This window comes from Gekko japonicus, unplaced genomic scaffold (assembly GCF_001447785.1).
Source record: "Gekko japonicus isolate JY-2015 unplaced genomic scaffold, Gekko_japonicus_V1.1 scaffold297, whole genome shotgun sequence".
NCBI lineage: Eukaryota > Metazoa > Chordata > Lepidosauria > Squamata > Gekkonidae > Gekko > Gekko japonicus.
In genome coordinates, this window is record NW_015162486.1 from 900933 (window position 1) to 916550 (window position 15618).

Here is a 15618-nt window from a genome sequence, read left to right on the forward strand (position 1 = left end):
AGCAAGGGAAACCTTTACCTTTCTCCCCAATGGAGACCCAAAGTAGCATACAACACTCTCCCCTTTTCCATTTTATCCTTACAACAACCCTGTGAGGTAGGCTAGGTTAAGAGGATGTGACTAGTCACCCAGCAAGCTTCCATGGCAGAGTGAGTATTCTAACCTGGGTCTCCCAGATCCTATTCCAAAACTTTAGCTACTTCAGGTTCAGTTCTGCAAGGCCTGTAAAACAAAATTGTTCTGCCAGGCATACAGTTGAAACAGTGTTGGAGCTTCTTATGAAAGTTGTGTTTCAGCAGAGTAAAAATTAGCTGAGTAATGCCAGAGTTCAATAATCAGACTCAGAGTCCATGTGTGTTTAAAAATATAAAAGCTTTACTACAATTCTACCATAGGGAAGGGTAACTGGGAGGTAAAATAACAAACACAGCAAGACAGCTACATCCTCTCTCTACAAAGAACAGACTAGAAGAGGTGCAATGGCCTCTCTAACATGCTTCTTCTCCAAACCAGAACAAAGAGGGGAAGAGGGGCCATAAAATGCAAAGACACTAACACTTTGCTCCCAATCAAACTCTCAGAACAGGGATGCTTTTCGCGGGCTTGCAGATCTAAACTAGCATTGGCTTACACAAAGGCAGGTGACTTCCTGTGACAACAAAACAGACATTTAACCCCATACACACACACTGAGTGTTTTCAACATGCAATACCCAACAAACAGCAAAGTTTCCATCTAATTTGGCCTCCCCCCCCGCCCCCCTCCCTGCCACTCATTATGTGTACCGGCTTCACAAACACACAGGTTGCACAACCTCACTCAGATAAAAATTATTTGTGCCTAAGTCACCCTCTGATTTTATCTTTGATTACTATTTTATTAATTTGTTTTAAATAATCAATTGTATTATCATTTTAACTTGTTACCTGCCCTGAGCTGCACAGGGGAGGGCAGGCTAAAAGTCAAATAAATACAGAAATAAAGTTGATGCTGAATTATTAGCATCAGAAATGTATCGATTGCATATGATCGATGTTCTGCATGCTCCAAAACATTTACATGCTTACAACAAACACCTTCCTTAAATAAATAAGGATTTCTTTAACCGTGCAATCCTAAGCAAACTTTCCTGAGAGTAAGCCCCATTGAGTAGACCTGAGCACAATTTTGAGTAAGCCTGCTCAGGATGGCACTGTAATGCTTCTTCACTCCTCTGAGCCCCTAGCAACACTCACCATCTTAGCAGGTTGAAGCAGGAATCGTTTGGGATAACTTGAGTGTGATAACAGTGAACAAACGTGCCTCGAGAGAATGTCGAATGGGCAGATCTGAACAAAACAAGTGGACGGGGTGCTATCGCTTTTGGGGATCACCCACTTCCAATCATCCTTTCTTAACCAGAACGTTTCTTGTTCTGAAAACAAGCTCTCATGATCTTCTAAATGCAAAAAGCAGAATTTTCAAAAGATTCCCAGTATTCTTCTGAGCAGAATAGGAATCTGAACCCAAGCCTCTCCTTATTCCAACCACTTCACCACAGGGCATCTATCGCTCCTGTTCTGTTTAACTGCCTTGTTGCCAGTACCACCTTCATTCCAATCCAGCAGCATTCCTCGATCTGATCCCCCCCCTCTTATTTTTTCTTCTTTCTTTCTTTCTTTTTCTTTCTCGCAGTATTCCTCGATCTGATCCCCCCCCCCTATTTTTTTCTTCTTCTTTCTTTCTTTTTCTTTCTCTGAATTGCTGCCTCTTTTCTGGATGATGGGTCTTGACTTCTCATTCCCCAGAGATGTCTCCGAAATGGCATCCTCCCCTTCCAGGCGCTTTGTCCCAGTTTGAACTTCCTCAGTTCCCAGCATGCTCCGAGACGGAGAAGTAGTAAATACCCATAGGGAGGCTTGAGCCTCGTAATTCTGCCGGCACCCTTGGCTGTTATATAAGCTTCGTGCCGCTTTCACAGAGCGTGGCAAGTACCGCAGAAATTGGTCTCCAGCATCCCCCTCCCCCTCGTCTCTTTTGCCTCCCCCTCTTCTGAATAACTTTTCCTTTTGTACGCTGACAACATAAGGCTTTGCCAAGTCATAGAGGTTTTTGCTGCAGGCTTGGGGAAAACGATGGGTCCCTTCGTTATAATGGCTGATTAACATTCTGCCAGTTTAATATCCAGCCTGGAGGTGTAGCCTCCCTGTGTGGAGAGCTCTTAATGATCAGCAAGGATCATTCCCAGCATCCCAGTATCCACTAATGGGACATGGAAGGGGGACCAGAGAGGAAGGTGTCACTCAAAATGACAGGGAGGGAGGAGGAGGAGGATTTTCCTTTGAAGAAAGTAACCTTTCTGGATAGGACACCCCTCCCCACTTCCGTGGCATACAGCTCTGGGGCTCAGCTGTTCCCTGCATCTTTTTATTTGCAGAGATGCATGGCTCCCGTTGGGATCAGTGCTGTACTTCTGTACAGTTTTGGAAACCAAAAGCAAGCTCGTCATACTTTTACAGCTTTCTATACAGACGGGCATCATTTTTTCCCTTGCAAATTTAATTGCAGCAGGGAAGCAGTTTCAATAAAGTCCATGTGGGGATGGAGGAGTTAAACCTGCCTTCTGCCCCCAAACTACCCCCCCCCCAACTAACTGGGGTCATGCCTTAAAAGAGCCATGATCTCTGTTGCATCTCACTGGACTCTCAGATGAGGGGACTTGGAATTGGAAGGACACTGGGCTTACCTTTAAGAAACACAAGGACCCTGAGCTGATTACATTTGCATACTTATTTGATTTTAAAAGGCTATTTTTTAAAGAAGCAAGAGATTTAGGGTGGTGTACCTCGTTCTGTCTCACCACAAGCACATATGCATTTCCCCCCTCACCACAATCCTGTAAGAAATGCTAGGCGGAGAAACAGTGGCCTAGGATCACCCAGTGTGCCCCATGGCTGAGTGAAGGTTTGACCATCGCCTCACTGGTTCTAGTTCAGCACCACACTGGCTCTTGTACAGAGGTTTAATGGGATGTTATGTAGCTCCATGCTGTTGGATTCTCTGGTTTTAGTAGAGCCAGGAACCACTATTAATGTAGCAGCATGCACTAGGCATTTCCACGTAACAGAGCTTAGGTACTGAGTGTGCTAGCAGGCTTACAAAGTTACACAGAACCGGTGATTAGATTCAAAACTAATAAGAGTTCTTTATTATTTGGAACTCCATTCTAGACAGTATTGATGAGAGACAGGGATCAAATCTACTCTAACTACCTAGAGTGGATATGGATGCAGGGAAGAGTACCCCTGGGTCTATTGTTCAAAGATGGAGAGAAACTTGCTCCTTCTTTGTGTGTGAGAGGAGGTGTCAAACCAGAAGGAAGGAAAGTCATCCCTAAGAATAGTATTCTACTTCAAAGGGGATAGGATCAGATAACAGGAAGGAAAGGATGCTATGTGTGTCCTGAGGGGTCATTTCCAGCAGGAGCGCACAGGAGCAGAGCTCCGGCAATAAAGAGCCCTGGGGGTGGGCAAATGCAACAAGCCCCACCCCTTGCTCCCAGCAGCCCTCAGGCAGAGTAAGAAGCAGCCAGGTAAGTTGCAGAGCCCCCCCCGGCCCCCCGGTCCAAAACAGTCCAGTGGCACCTTTAAGACCAAGTTTTATTCAGGTACAAGCTCTCCCTCCTCTGCGAGGACAGATCTGCACGTCTCCCCCCCCCATAGCTAGCAATCCAAAACAGTCCAGTGGAGCCCGAGCGGTGGGTGTTGCGTTCTGACACACTTCCGGTGATGTCGGGATGTGTGGCATATGCAAATAAGTTATGCAAATAAGTTATGCTAATGAGCTCCTGCACTTCTTTTTCTACAGAATTACCCCTGGTCCTGACCTGTCTATCTGACTAAATCTATGATGACCTCCTGAAGACTGAGGCAAAAGGACAGCACCAAGTCCTTCTCTTCCAACACATGCCATGAAAAACCTCAGCTGCCCAATTCTACACAATAAAAGGGACAGGGTAGTTTTCTCCAAGCCTGTTGGCAACCCCAGTCTTTAATCCCCGATGAAGTGACCAGTCTAGCCAGGTATTGAGGATATTAGCAGTATTTTCTTTTTACACTGCCTTCCTCCAAATGTGGCCAACTTATTCTTACAATAGTTGAGGGGGGGAGGGGGGAGAAGAGAGGTGAGACAATGGTGAGTTTTTGTAGTGCGGAAAGAAGGGAGAGCTTGAAGGCTTCGTCCAGCCCAGTGTTCCCTCTAAGCTGTTTTAGTGTGAGCTAGCTCACAGTTTTTTAGCTTCTGGCTCACACATTTTTGTCTTAGCTCAGGAAGGGCAGCTCCAGAGCAAACTAATTTATGCCGCAGCCAAATCACTTGCTCACAGCTTTAATGCCAGCAGCTCACAAAGTAGAATTTTTGTTCACAAGACTGCACAGCTTAGAGGGAACATTTCCAGCCATTCCAATGTTGTATAGCAATAGCAAGCACAGTTTAGCGGAGCTCAGAGTGAGTCAAATAAAGGGGGTCCCAAGCAAGGAGGCCTGTTAAAATTAAAGAAAACATGGGGTCGAATGGAGGTCAAGCTTCACTGCTGGCAGGGTGGGGGCTGGGACAGTGCAGGGCTATATATACCCTAAGTGACTATGGGCTAGGGTTCCCAGTCTCCAAGTGGGGAGTGTCCTGTCCCCAGAATTACCTCTGACCTCCAGACTACAGAGATCAGTCCCTCCCAGGAAAATGACTGTTTTAGAGGATGGACTCCCCAAACCTCCCCAGGTTCCACCCCAAATCTCCAGGAATGTCCTGTCCCAGAGTTGGCACCGCAGGCTGGTCTCTAAGGCATCCCATTCCTGGATGTCCCTCCCCAAACTCCGCTTTCCCAGGTTCCACCCCCATATTTCCAAGAATTTACCAACCCCATGATTCTCTGGCTGAGCACTGATGTGGGAATATCATAGAATTTATGGTAATGGCACCAAGCCAATGGGATGCAACCAGAGTTCCCTCTAAGCTGAGTTAGTGTGAACTGACTCACAGGTTTTTAGCCTCCAGCTCACACATTTTTGTCTTAGCTCGGGAAGGATGGCTCCAGAGCAAACTAGTTTATGCAGTAGCCAAATCGCTTGCTCACTTGCTCACAACTTTAATGCCAGCAGCTCACAAAGTAGAATTTTTGTTCACAAGACTCCACAACTTAGAGGGAGCATTGGATGCAACTATCGGAGAAACAACAAAGGCAAGCCTCCTTTTCTCCTCTGCCCCCAGACACAACCCCTCCCTATAAATATGTACACTTGAAACACTAGGATATTGTATGCAAAATATTGGAAAATTGAAGAAATACCTACAAAAGAAGAATTAATATACAAATTGATGGAAGCAGCAGAAATGGACAAATTAACTTTACAATTACAAGGAAAACAAGAACTTCTGAAAAAACTTGGTCGAGACTATGTAAATGGATAGAGGACTATTGTAACAGGAGGTGCACCAGCTAAGACTCAATTTAATTCTTTATGTTAACTATAAACAAAGTAGACTCCATCTTTGTAGTAGTAGTTGTTGTTTGTTGTTGTTTGTGTTTTTGTCTGTTGTATTTGTTCTCGTAGTACATTCTTTTTTCTTTCTGAAAATAATAAAACTATTATTAAAAAAAGAAAAGAAACACTATTGGAGTGGACCCAGAGATAATCTGGGCTCGCCAAGGCTCCAAATCTTAATAACAATTGTATAGCTAATGTATCTCTCCAAGATGGTTTAAAGCAGGCATCCCCAGTGTGATGCCTATAGGTGTCATGGTGCCCATGGACACCTTTCCTGGTGCCCGCCAAGTGTTTTTAGAAAGTGAGCGTGGCCGGGTGGGCTTCTGATTGGCCATTGGAGATCTGACTGTCTGAGCCTGGCCAGCAGCTGCCACCACAGCCCAAGGCTTGATTGCAGGAAAGCTGTGTGCATGAGAGGAAATATATTTAAACAAGTGGGGGGGGGGTGCCTGAAATGTTAAAGAGTCACAGCAAAAGTTATGCAAGAGCTCGTTCTCTGACCTTTTTGTGGCTGGCTCCACCTCCTGTGGCAGCCATTTTGTAGTTGTGCCCACCTGCCACTCTTTGTCAGGATTCCAAAGGTGCCCACAGGCTCAGAAAGGTTTAGAGATTAAAGCAAAATGACCAAGAATGAGCCCAATTAACAGCTGCTGGCCAGGCAGGAAGTAGGGTGTTAAAGCCCTGCCCCAGTGGAATCCTTGCTTGTTATCTCCGTATCTCACATCTGACTCGGTGTTCCTCATTGCTGACAGGTACAGAATTTGGACTTCCTTTTGGCCTAAACGGATTATATTTGTCTGTGAGTGGCAGCTGCTTCATTAGCCTACCTGTCCTCACCGGGGCCCAGATCTCCCAGCTAGGGAGCCCGTGGGGGACAGAGCTGAGAGCAGATGTAAGCAACCTGCAGCAAGCAGGACCATTGTGGTTGGCACTCAAGGCTGGTCTCCTATCCAAGGAGCTGTGGCCAGGTCAGCTGACAGCTAAAGAGCTACACAATGTGTGCCCCCCCAAGACAACCGTGGCCCACTTACCAAGTGTAGTGCAATCTGCCTTAATTGATTGATCTTCTGTTTATGCCTCCTGGTGGGAACTGCAGGAGAAGAGTACTCAGGCACACAATAATTGATTGATTGATTGATTGATTGAATTCATTCATGCCCTTCCTTTCTTCCCTGTTGGAGACCCAAAGTGGCTTACATCATTGTCTTATTCTCCATTTTATCCTCACAACAACCCTGTGAGGTAGGTTAGGCTGAGCATGTTTGACTGGCCCAAGGCCCCCCAGCAAGTTTACATGGGAGGAGGAGGAGATTTGATTTATACCCTGCCCTTTACTCGGAGACTCAGAGCAGCTACAATCTCCTTCATTTCCTCTCCCCACAACAGACACTCTGTGAGGTAGGTGGGGCTGAGAGAGCTCTGAGACAATTGTGACTGACCCAAGGTCACCCAGCTGGCTGCATGTGAAGGAGTGGGGATTCAAACCCAGTTCTCCAGATTATAGTCCTGCCGCTCTTAACCTCTACACCAAACCGAGTGGGGATTCGAACCTTGGGACTCCCAGATACTAGTCCGACACTCATAACCATTACACCACACTCAGTCTCATATAGCAGGTAGACTGTTGGTGGCTTGGTAATTTGTGCCAATTCCCTATGAAGAACTGACCCAGACCTGTGCTTAGAGCTTCTGTAGACTGCTGCTGTTTCTAATCATCATACTTATCAATACTCTTACAAATTTTTATGCTGCTTGGGTTTTTTTAAATTGTTTGTGTTGTTTTTATTGACATTGCAAACTGACTGAAGAACGCTTCCCAGGGAATGGGGGGGGGGAATATAACTTCTGAAAATTCATAAATGATACAGCGCAGCCTTATCTTTTCCGCAAGCACCAGAGGCCCCAACTGTGCTCTTACTCTAAGATAGCCTCCTACCTTCTCGCTTTTAAAAAAGCGAGATTCGCATTTGAAATGGTATCTCTGTCTGGCAAGTGGCCGTTTCATTTGACAAATGCCAGTGTTGATAGCTGAACAGCACTTTGCAGACTCCATTGCTAGCCTCCCCCACTCTTTCTCTCTTGGCCTGCAGGAGAGAGTCCAGGCAGAAAGAGAGAAGAGATCACAGAAGTCTGGCTGGATTCATCCTCCTTATCAAGGAATGCCTGTGCTGTTCCCATCAACCCCCAAGGAGTGTGAAAAAGCACATGCCCCCCCCATCCCAAGCATGCAAACGTGTACCAAGCATGGACCATGCATGCTAACAAAAAAACCCCACTTGTGTATATCGGTGCTGATGTTTTAGTTTGTTTGCTTCTGTTGACTAAACCATGGAAAGTCTGTAAGGAGGACAGACCCAGTGTAGTGTAGTGGACACCATATCAGACTAGCACTGAGTCAACCCTGGCTCAAAGCCCCACTCAGCCCTGAAATTCAGAGGGTGATCTTATGCAATTCAGCCCTAGCAACACTGCAGGGCTGTTATGAGGATGGGGGGGGAAGAGCCCACCCTGAACTAGTTGGAGGAAGGGTAGAACAAAAATCAAATAGGTAAATAGAAGTGGGGCCAATATTTTCAGTGCTGCAATTTTCACTGAATGGAACGGATGTACAGCTTGCTGTATTTCAGGGACTCAGGACAGATACTTTGCAGCAGAGATGGGACAAAGATAGACACGTGGACCACTGGGCAGTTCTGGTGGGCCACCCAGCACCTGCTGGACTGTCGTCTGGTTTAGCAATTCCATTTTTATTTTATTTTTGGTCCTCAAGGGGATCGCTTTGGTCCTCAAAGGAGTTAAGCACAAATTAGAAACCTTCATGAGATGCTGACGATACACTCTTGGTTCATAAATCTAAAATACATCAGTAGACCACGTGGACTCTATTTTTTTTTAAAGCATGCAAAACTGAAAGCGACCTCCCCATCCTTTACAGCCAATAAACATCCTTTTAAAAACCTCTTTTGGCCTCTGAAGAATCATCACCTAACACAAAATCCCACCTGCTCTTTAACCATTTTATGTTCTCATGTAGCCAGCTCCACTATCCTGAGGGTAAAGCTTCACAGTCAGCAGAATCGCAAAGGACATCCTTCTCGGAACCTTTGGAGACTGTGTGCAAATGTGAATACTCTTTGCATTAAAAAAGAAGGGGGGGACCTTCTTGTACATGGAAAATTAGAATGCCAGGAAGAAGGGTTTTGCCAAGCCTTTTTCATGATATGCTAGATTCAGGTGGGTAGCCCTGTTGGTCTGAAGCAATAGAACAACGTTTGAATCCAGTGGCACCCTTAAGGCCAACAAAGTTTAATTCTGGGTATAAGCTTTCTTGTATAATAATAATATAATAATAGACAGCATAATAAAAAGTAGAGACATCACCCTGACAACAAAAATCCGTATGGTCAAACCAATGGTATTCCCAGTAGTAATGTATGGCTGTGAGAGTTGGACCACAAGGAAGGCCGAGCATCAAAGAATAGATTCTTTTGAATTATGGTGCTGGAGAAGACTCTTGAGAGTTCCTTGGACTGCAAGAAGATCAAATCAGTCGATCCTAAAAGAAATCAACCCTGACTGTTCCCTGGAAGGCCAGATACTGAAGCTGAAGCTCAAATACTTTGGCCACCAAATGAGAAGGGAGCACTCACTGGAGAAAACCCTGATTCTGGGAAAGATTGAAGGTCAAAGAAGATGGGGAAGGCAAAGGATGAGATGGTTAGACAGTGTCATAGATGCAACGAACATGAAGTTGAGCAAACTCCGGAGGACGACAGAGGACAGGAGGGCATGGCATGATGATGTGGTCCATGGGATCACGAAGAATCGGACTCAACTGTGCAACTGGACAACGTAAGCTTTTGTGTGCATGCAGAAGGAGGAGTTGAGACCCATGTATTTAACAATAACCATTTTTAATTTTATTTTTGTTGCTGTGATCAAGATCGAGTTAATTCATGCTATAGTATTCCCCATTACCATGTATGGGTGTAAAAGCTGGACAATGAAGAAAGCTGATAGGAAGAAAGTTGATTGATTTGAAATGTGGTGGTGGAGGAGAGTTATACGGATACTGTGGATTGCCAAAAAAACCAAAAACAAATAAGTAATCAAGCCTGAACTCTCCCTAGAAGCTAAAATGACTAAACTGAGGCTATTGTTCTCACATTATAAGAAGACAGGAGTCCCTGGAAAAGACAATAATGCTAGGGAAAGTTGAAGGCAGCAAGAAAAGAGGAAGACCCAACATGAGATGGATTGACTCCGTCAAGGAACCCATGGCCCTCAGTTTGCAAGAGCTGAGCAAGGCTGTTAAGGAAAGGAGGGTTTGGAGGGCATGAATTCATAGGGTTGTCATGAGTCGGAATCAACTGGACAGCACTGGTTCTTTTCAGAGTTCCATAACCAAAAGAGAGTTTCCTGCAACCAAAGAGCTTAATATCAGAAGTCAAGATTGGGAAGGACAACAAAGAGGGAAATGTAAGGAATGTGAGCAAATACAACTACACTTTGAGACCCTGTGTGGTATAGGAATTAGAGTGTTGGAGTAGGATCTGGAAGGCTTGGGTTCAAATCCCCTCTCTACTATGAAAGCTCACTGAATGACTTTTGGCTGTTCACTGTTTCCTTTGGTTTGTTGAGAGGATAAACCGAGGAAGAGGGAACCGTGTATGCCCTGCTGAGCTGCTAAGAGGAAAGGTGGGATTACAATCACGAACTAGATAGGTGGATGTATTTAGGGTTGTCCCGAGCTGTTTGTACTCAGTGGAGCGGCAACATTTCCAGGTAGGGCTGGACCTACCACAGATGACTTGTGGAGGTGGGGGCAGGGAAGAGAACTGTGACACCACAACTGGGGTTGCACAGCAGGTTGTGTGTGTGTAAAGTGCCGTCAAGTCACAGCCAACTTACGATCACCCCAGCAAGGGGCTCTCAAGGCAGGTGAGAAGCGGAGGTGGCTTGCCCTTGCCTTCCTCTACCATCTTCCTTGGAGGTCTCCCATCCAAATACTGACCAGAGCTGACCCTGCTTAGCTTCCAAGATCTGACAGGATCATACTGTACCATGCTGCCTTCCCTCTTGCACAGTAGGTTAGCTAGAGAAAATCCAGCCTCTGAGCTGATAGAGGTCACCCATCCCTGCTTCAAATTACAACTTTCCTTCTTTAAGCAGCTTGCTGAACTCATGGCTGCAGAAGCTCAAGAGAGATTTTTTAAAACCAGAAATGCACCTATTATTTGAGTAGAAATGTCATATCATGTTGAAAGCCTGTCTAAAAAAATCTTAGGTGGGGCAAGGCAGTGCTCTGTGCCATTCTGGATATAGCCTTGCACCCACTTCAGTTTTCTGGGTATGCTCCTCTGCAGTACCAGCTGCACCCCTGCCTGTAAATAAAATGCCATCTTCCCCCCACCCCAACACTGCCTTTTGAGAGCAATCTGTGATTTGCAACTTGCAAATGTTGGCAGGGATGTGTGCTAATGGAGGGATGAGCCAGCCTTTGGGTGGGGAAGTGAATTGGCCTCAGTGGTCTCTTTATTCCCGCCCCCCCAATGATCATTCTGCAATCTCCCCTCTTTTCCATTTTAAACTGCTCTGCCTCGAGGACAAATTATGATGTGTAATTTGGACAGGCTTGGGACACCCTGCTTAGCTCGAGCCTGGATTTCAATTTCCTGGATAATAAAAAACGCACGTTTCCTTTGGGCCCAGGGTTGCGCCAGGCCACACCAGTGAATCCCCCAACAATTCTATGACACAGCTATGAGTTTGGTTTTCTTTTCTTTCTTTTTTTCTAAATAGCTCCATATGTCAGAGGCACATGGAAAAACTAACAAGAGAACTCCCCTGATGAAGGAGCAAAAAGCCACTCGGTTTACAGGGTGCCGAGAATGATGGGAGGTGAAGCGAATGTTTTAAGACTGACCTGGCTGCCAATTTTGAGTGCATTGTTTTTAAAGCTGGAAAACAGGCCAAGGGGCAGTTGTTAATAGACTAATGATTTGCTTGCCTTCTGAACACAGGGCAGCCATGAACATTGACTGCTCCTCCAAATGCAGTCTGGGGCTTTTGATTGTTGTTGTTTTTTAAAATCCAGCCCAATAAAATAACCTCCATGATCAACGCTCGTATAGCGATTCTCCTTCCAGGCAGGGGTTTTTACCGGCCCGCAGAGAGGACTGTAGCACTGACGGGGGCTGACTCACTGATGAGCTCCACTGCTGATTTTTAAAAGATGCTGTGGGGGTCACAACAGAGTTGTATTCTAGAACTCAGCCCCATTACAATGTGTGATTTGAGCTGGACAACCAGAGGCTGTGGAAGGGTGGGGTGGTGGAGGAAGGAGAGGTAAGAGCTGCAGGAGAAGGAGGACAGGAGTAACGGTGAAGTCAGCCACAGAGGCAGGCAATTGTTTCAAATCAAGTTGAAACCAGTTTAAGAGAGGTTTCTCGTAGACTGGGGGGGGTGCAGATATTTCTCTATCCCGCTGTCATGTTCTGGTCAAACTGATTTTTTGAAGCAATGCAAAACCCTGCCAAATCTGTTTACCAGAGGCAAACATGGGATGTACGTACACACACGCCACAAGCAGCGCTGGCTCTTGACTGAATTCTGTTCATTTCCATGGGGCATTTGCAGGAGAGCAAAAATCTTCTTTTCCGTGCCTGAGTTTTGAGGGCAAAAAAGGATGGACAAAAGCCGAATGGGGTTACAGGACCTGCTGGAACATGCCCAGTATAAACAAGATTTTAGAGCAAAATCTTCTTTTCTGTGCCTGAGTTTTGAGGACAAAAAGGGATGGACAAAAGCCGAATGGGGTTACAGGACTAGACTATTCATTCCACTGTCTGCACTGAATTGTTCATCCATCTAGCACTGATCTCAGAGGCTCATCAACGCTGATAAACGTGCCACGTCTTGCAACCTTGGAAGATCTGATGCCCAAATTTCTGTTCATTTCCATGGGGCATTTGCAGGAGAGCAAAAATCTTCTTTTCCGTGCCTGAGTTTTGAGGGCAAAAAAGGATGGACAAAAGCCGAATGGGGTTACAGGACTATTCATTCCACTGTCTGCACTGAATTGTTCATCCATCTAGCACTGATCTCAGAGGCTCATCGATGCTGATAAACGTGCCACGTCTTGCAACCTTGGAAGATCTGATGCCCAAATAAAAGCTCTTCTCTCTGATGTGCTTATTTTCTATGTGCAAGGAATTGGGAGTGGGGGTGGGGTTGGTATGGAAGAGTCCCCAGAAAAGACAATAAAGTTGGGGAAAGTTGAAGGCTGGGAAGACCCAACATGAGATGGATTGAATCAGTCAAGGAAGCCACAGTCTTCAGATTGCAAGACCTGAGCAAGGCTGTTAGCGACAGGACACTCTGGAGGTCATTCAGTCATAGGGTTATCGGAAGTTAGTTTCAATGAGAAACGAACTACACGTTACACTGCTTCAGGACTGTCTCTCCCATCCCTCAAAGAGCGTTACGCTCTATAGACATCTGCCCAAACGAGGTCTGCTTAGCATCAACCAGCACCAGAGTTTTTCCAGCTCTGGCACTGGCCTGGTGGAACACTCTCCCAAAAGGGATCCGGGCCTTTCAGAACTTAATGCAGTTTCACAGGGCCAGTAAAAAAGAAATATTCCACCAGGCCTATGGTTGAGGTGGCAGAGATCTACCAGTATTGACCTCCCCCTGCTTGGTTCCATCTTGCATTCTTCTTTTCGTCTGCCCATCTCCCTCAGTGTTAGGTACTTTCTACCTGTGTGCACATATGTGTTTACCCAGGAGCAGAAGTATCAATTTATTTATGTTTATTTATTTATATCTTTGATTTGTATACCGCCCTTTACCCAAGGGTCTCTGGGCGGTTTATGGGTATATGGCCTAAGTGCCTAATTAGTTCCTATCCTAGGGCCACAATTTGACTGGGGGAGGGGCTACCTATCGACACCCGAGAGGCGCGGTCCTGTTGTATTCCACGGGCGGGCTTCCGTTGTTACTTCCTGGCGCCTTAGGACGGGTCGACGACATCTCCCAGCAGGCTCCTGATGGACTCCTCCGGCGAGTGGCAGCTCCTGATTGCAGTTCCAGCCTTTGTCCCTTAGGCTCTGCTGCACTGCATCGTCACGCCGTCGCGCTACCATCGCACCGCCGTAGCTCCACCTCCATCCGGTCTCTGTCGCCGCCGCATCCACGGGTCACCTTTGCTCCACCGCTGTATCGCTACCGCCGCTGCCAACACTCCTGGTACACACCATCAGGAGGGAGGGTGCCCCCTGCCAACCTAGGGCAGGTACCCATTTGTCTACTTGCGGTTACGCTTTCGAGCCGCTGGGTGGGTGGGAGCTGGGACTTAGGCCGGGAGCTCACCCCGGCCGCGGTGGGTCTCGAGCAGCCATAGTGGCTGTTCGCTAGTGTTATTAATGCAGGCGTTGAACTGCCTGCGCCACTGCGCCACCGCTCCCATTGGTGCTATTAATGGTTATTCAACTGTTATTACTGATCGCTGTTTATATTTGGGTTTGATTGTTTACATTTATGTTTTGACTATTGTACCACATTGTTTCATCATATTGCTGTGAGCACAGCGGGCTAGAAATCAAATCAAACCAGTCAATCAATTCCCCAGGGCTACCCTGGGCCATATGCTCCACTGAGGTCCCTCCCCTCAAACCCTGCCCTCCCTGAGCTCCATCCCAGATCTCCAGGAATTTCCCAACCTGGAGCTGACAACCCTAGGACTCCTGTCAAACCTTACAGGTGCAGGGAGTTCCACACTAGGGAAACTGAGCTCCACCTAAGTTTCTCCAGCAAGGAGACTAGCAGCTTGCCGTGTGGGGACATTTTGCATCAGGGAAAATGGTGCGGGAGGAAGGCTTAAGCCCCCGCTCCCCATGGTCCTGATCTTAAGCAGCCTTCACCTGGCTGAAAAATTAAACTTTAGTGCAGAATTCTCAGCACATGCCTGGTTTTACAAGACTTGGGGTAGACCCAGAAACAATGCAGGCCTTGAGAACGAGCCCTGGGGAGAGGCTTTCTCCACCAAACACACAGTTCCTCCATGTTTTCCTCCAAGTGTCTCCTACACTGATAGAAGTTTCCTTGGGGCCTGTGTCAGTCAGGCTTCCCGACAGGCTCCCATCGCTGTCTCCGACATTGAGTGATGGGGGATTGTTTTCTTGGGCAGGCTGTATTGACTTGATGCCTATGGATGCCAAGGGTGTCCTTGATGGTGCAGTGTTTGGGCCTGAGGGAGACCTGTCAGATCCTGGAGATGGTCCCTTCCATTGTGTTTGTGACATGGGCATCGTCCACGTCCTCAGAAAAAAGACAAAGAAGGACAAAATTGGTATGGAGGAGGAGGAGGAGGAGGAGGAAGAAGAAGAAGACGACGACGACGAGGAGGAGGAGGAGGAGGAAGAGGAAGAGGAGAAGATTGGATTTATACCCTGCCCTTCACTCAGAGTCTCAGAGCAGCTTACAATCTCCTTCCCCTCCCCACAACAGACACCCTGTGAGATAGGTGGGACTGAAAGATCTCTGAGAGAATTGCTCTTGACATCAGCTCTGAGAGAACTTGTGACTGACCCAAGGTCACCCAGCTGGCTGCATGTGGAGGAGTGGCGAATCAAACCCGGTTCTCCCAGATTAGAGTCTGCACTCTTAACCACTACACCAGACTGGCTATCTGAGATTTGTAGAATATCATAGTTCAGGGGTCTCCACCATGGTGCCCAGGAGCACCAGCAGCTTTCCTGGTACCCACCAAGGATTTGTAAGAAGTAGGCAGGGCTTCTGATTGGCTGAGAAGATTAAAAGGCATCCTGTTAAACAGGGCTTCTGCTTGAAATGTGGAAGAGTCACTTACTATGACAGTTATGCATAACATTTTGTTGCTGGCTCCACCTTCTATGGAAGCCATTTTGTTGTTGTGCCCACCACCCTGTGTCAGAATTCAAAAGGTGGCCGCAGGCTTCAAGAGGCTGGGAGCCCTGTCATAGTTGATGTGGAGGGAAATGGTTGACTGGATTGCTGGAGCCCCTTCTTGGGTTAGCAACCGATGCACATGCTTTCCCCTGAGTTGGTTCCTCA